This window comes from Staurois parvus, unplaced genomic scaffold (assembly GCF_062004578.1).
Source record: "Staurois parvus isolate SC_StPar_1 unplaced genomic scaffold, SC_StPar_1.0 ptg000575l, whole genome shotgun sequence".
NCBI classification, from domain to species: Eukaryota; Metazoa; Chordata; class Amphibia; order Anura; family Ranidae; genus Staurois; species Staurois parvus.
This window is the reverse complement of record NW_028318371.1, coordinates 2447561-2452488: the sequence shown is the minus strand read 5'-3', so window position 1 is coordinate 2452488 and position 4928 is coordinate 2447561. Positions and strand designations below refer to the sequence as shown.

Genomic DNA, 4928 nt, shown 5'->3' with positions numbered 1-4928 from the left:
GTGTGCTGCTCCCCCCTCAGCCCCCCCTCCAATACTCACCTGAGCCCCCTCTTGATCCGGCGATATGCACGGGTGCCTTGGCTGTCCCAGGTCTCTCTTCTCATTGGCTGAAACACAGCAGCTGGAGCCATTGGCTCCCACTGCTATCAATCACAGCCAGTGAGCCAATGTGGAGAGAGCGAGGAGCTGGACCGAGCCACGGCTCTATGTGTCTTATGAATGCACAGAGCAGGGCTCAGGAGTGAGCACGCACCAGTGCCCCCATAGAAAGAGGCTTACTATTGGGGGCACTGGTCAAGGGGGAGCAGCCAGGAGAACTGGTGGGGGACCCAAGAAGAAGAGGATCCTGAGCTGCTCTGTGCAAAACCACTGCACACAGAAGGTAAGTATGACATGTTTGTTATTTAAAAAAAACATTGATATCACTTGAGATTAAAAAACAAATTCAAATTTATTTGAAGTAAAAAAAGACAGACAAGACATAAAATGACTGATATATACATTGTTGACTAATGCCTTTGGACTGCCACCTCCGCTGGGCCATGTGCAACGTTGGGTGCCAACATCACTGGGTAAGACTTGAAGCGCAGATAGTCCTGGAGGCAAAAGTGACCAACCCAAGACCAGCCTTGTCTCAGCAACTGGCCAATCAGAAACCATTGGGTCTGTACCCTGGGTACACCCCACCCTGAGTAAATTGCTGGCCATAGACATTTTGTATATTCATGTAGCCCCCATGTTGTGGATACTCGGGAATATTAAAGGCCATTCTAATGGGAGGGAAATCTGAAGAGCAGATTCTGGCTTCAGAGGGTGTGGGTGGGGGAGGCATTGGGGGCATTTGACTGGGAGTGTAAACATCCCTCCGCTCCGCATAGGTGGAGCTTGAGTATGGGGAAGGTATGTAGTTGCACTGAGAAGAAAAGGGGAAGTTGGGGTAAAGCAGGAGAGGGTGTATGCTGGGAGGGGCCACAACATTAGGGGGCACATATTGTGAATAAGATGTGGGAAGGTTCCATAAGATGTTTGGGAATGTTGCAGCAGGATCTATATTTGGGGGTTGGGTTTGTACTGAGGGACCAGCCTCTGTATCTGATCTGACCACAGTAGTTTCGTTTGAAAGATGGGGGTGGTAAAAGTCTACAGATCTGTAGGGCTGTCCATGCAGGATATAAGGAGCCAGGTCAGGAGGGTAGGCTTCTTGCCGGGTGCCTCTCATATGCTGCAGCTTCATGGCATCCTCAGGAATTCGGCTCACATCCACCGTCCAGTAGTTGCCCTTAGCCTGCGGCTTTAGCGGATCTTTTAGGACCTGCAAAGAGTGAGAAGACATTAGAGGCGTAGGCCGGCACAGCAAATTCACACAAATCTATTACGGGTCAGGGGAACCGATCCTTACGGCCTATTTATAATACAGACTAATAATTTCCCCGGATCTGCCCCTATTATCATAAATGGTTATATTTTACATGGATAATATATGTAGAAAATTAAAAATGTTTGCTTTCTATAGAGTGGGAAATGGTAGGATCCCCTATCAGGTGTGTGCTAAGATTTTAGCTGGAGTTCATTTTTTTATCCAAATTGTATATAAATCTAAGTATACACGAATATACAAAATACAAAAATCAACCTATTGCAGTGTCGTCTCTGCCCCTCCTGTGATGTTTCTGGCAATCTGCAAATTCCAGGAGAAAAGTAAGAAATTGGTTGCTGCGGGAGGGGCAATTCCCTGCACCGGAAGATAGAGCAATGCCCAGCGCTGGGGGGGGGGGGGGAGAGACAATACCCTGTGCTGAAAGGAAGGGGGTCAAACCTGCAGTAGAGGTGATGGCATTTCCCTGGGGTGGAGGAGACAATGCCCTGGGGTGGAGGAGACAATGCCCTGGGGTGGAGGAGACAATGCCTGCCCTGGGGTGGCCATATGAAGAATATACTGATGCAATAGGTAGAATCAGTGTTGGGTAATGGGAGGATGAGGGAGGGTAAAAACACAAGGTAGAGTAATGAAGCAGAGTGGACATCTACACATACCGGGGTTTATTTACTAAGGCTAGAGAGTTCAGAATCAAGTTCACTTCTGCATAAAAACCAATCAGCTTCCAGGTTTTACTGACAAAGCCTAATTGAGCAAGCAGAGGTAAGAAGCTGATTGACTACCATGCACAGCTGCACCAGATTCTGAGTGCACCAGTTTTAGTAAATCCCCCCCATGGAGTAGATACAATAGTTGCTCTGTTTTGGGTATCTGAGTTGTATTTGAAGACATTGGAAATGAAGCTCCCTTCACTGGGTCATACTGGGTGTGTCATCCTGGGACAATGTCTGTAGCACATGGGACTCCAAACAATCCCAAACATCACCCAGTGACACCAGATTCCCATTGTGTCACTCAGCAGTGCTGGAGGCGCTCAGCCCACAGTAGGAGAACTTAAAAAAATAATCAGTAAAATGATGTTTATGTTTGGGTAAAATATAACTCTCCTTGAGTCTGCGGGATTATTTATAATGAGCAGGAAAAAATTGTTGCTTTCCCTTTTGACAGTATTTCGCAACGCTGCCGTTCTCAGTTTCACAAACATTTAAAGCAGAAAGTTCCAGCGATGTATAAAAACATTAGTGTAAAAAAAAACCTTGAAATTTAAAAAAACAAAGACTTTTGAACACGAAAAGAACAATTTTAAATGAAGTTCCGTTCCTGCTTGGAGGTCTTCATAAATTGTAAAAATACGGCCAAAAAAAGAAAATTCCTCAACAGCTCTATAAATAGACAATTACCAATATACATCAAACCATAAATATACAATTAGTTATAAATACACAACTGACAGACCCCCAACAGAAATGGAACAAATCCAGAGTACGGGATACAGAAAATATTCCAAGCTACCATACAACAAGGGTTTCCAACCGTACTGAGACCAGGGCCTGATAAATTCTTCCAGAATTTTCTATGACCAAACAGTAGAAACAAAAAGTCTATAGTCACACAATTAAATTACTGAATACAAAATATGTATTAAAATGCTGGAAAGCTTTGGCTGGGGCTGGATGTCACTGTGGGGGACTGGGGGTTCTGGAGGGGATTAGAGCAGACCTGATGCCCTTGTAGGGGATGAGGCTTTTGGAGGGAGTTGGGAGTAGATGGGAGAGTTGATGGTCTCTCCAGGAGACTGGGAGCTTTGTAGAGCCTGGGGTTCACCTTAGGAGCTTGGGGGACACTGTTGGAGGTTGGCAAGTCAACACTCTTGAGGCAGGAGAGCTCTCAGGGAGTCTTGGGGTGGGGGGGGGGGACTGTGCGAAGTTTAGAGGCAACAGGGCTCTCAGCACACTCTCATATTATCACATTTACATTTTAATACAAGGACTATTCTGCAGGATTAGAACCTTAAGAGCCTACCACCACCATCACATCACAGGAGCACCAAGTCCTTACCTTTCTGAAGCAATCATTGGAGGAGAGGTTGTGTCGAACAGAGTCCTTCCAGCCCTGATAATCCCCCTTAAAGAAAGGGAAGATGCTGCTGAGCTCTTGGAGGATCTGCAAGGAAAAAATATAGTCATAAGTGAATGAGCATAACCATAAACCCAGATACGTAATACCTATCACATTATATAAGTAATACTTAGCTCCATTTGTGACTTTGACCCTCTCCAGGAAACCTGCACTGAAACACTTAGGAGGACACCTCTGCAGACCTTCTGAATATGGCAGGAGCCCATCTATCATACAATACTTTCTAATATGGGCATGTAGCAATTGAAGTCATGGTAAAGACAGAACTCTTTGTACATGCTTGTATTGATTTTGGTGGAAACTAGCAATTTTCTGAGGAGGTTTGATGTTGAAAGCCTCCATGTTTTTTGTCCAGAAATGTTTCCTTTAAAGCTCATCAGTAATAAAAACAGAAAATTCACCCTACTTCTGTTTTTACTACATATTGGTATGTTTTTTTCAGCCTTCGTAAGTCTACCAGAGATTCATTTTCTCCTTAAACTATTTTTTTCTGAAAATAAAGACTTTCCCTCTGACTGGTCCTTATTCTGAGCTGGTCTCAATGTCACCCCCTTCCCCTGCCCCTAGTTGCAGTAAAGTCCCAAGAAGACCCATAATGGGGGTTAGTTACCTGGGAAAGCTTGAGCTTTCTGCCTGGGGCGCTCTGGATCACCATGGCAATCATGGCCATGTAGGAGTATGGTGGTTTGGCGTATCTTTGATAATTCTTCTTTTTGCTATTCTTGCTGTGCTGGTCATTTGAGTCGGGGGCTTTGGGGTCTCCACTGGCCTCTCCAGGGCAGTTCTCGATGTCGGGCAGGTTTCTGTCCAAGTTGTTGGGGTCAGAGACAGGCATGTTGAGGCGATTCCAGGGATGATGTGGATAACTCAATGTTTTGTCAAGTGTGTTGGAAGTCTGGGGGCTGCCAGATATACATAAGGCTGGGACCCCCACCCTGGTTTTATGATGTAAATGTCCCCTTTAGGAGAATAGGGCACACCTAGCTTACTGTAGAGGGTCCCCATCCCTCCATTCAGTGGAGGTTATAGAAATTTCAGGGCTGTGGTGTGGTATGATTGTTATGTATATGTTGTGTAGACTATTTGCTGCTGGTGTGTATATCCTTTGCTGCTGGCATGTATATTATTTGCATATACCTAGTTCACCTTGTATATGGTGTGCATACTTGTGGATATAGTGTTTCAGATTTTGTATATCACTTGAATAATTTAGATTGGTTACTAATTAAAATATATTTATATATTTGTTTTAACTTTAGATTTTTAAAAGTTACCAAGCTTAGAATGACTTTTTTTGGCATACATACCTAATCTTAAAGTTGACTTTATTTTAAAACTTTTTATCCAGCAAACTCTGTTAAAGATTTCAATCCTGAATTAAACTGTTTTTATGTTATTTTTTAAATCATTT

General features: G+C 44.1%; 1 pseudogene; it reads right to left on the bottom strand.

The window, feature by feature from the left end:
* Nucleotides 1-426: 426 nt before the first annotated feature.
* LOC149450325 (forkhead activin signal transducer 3-like) lies at nucleotides 427-3612 on the bottom strand (annotated as a pseudogene).
* Nucleotides 3613-4928: the final 1316 nt, after the last annotated feature.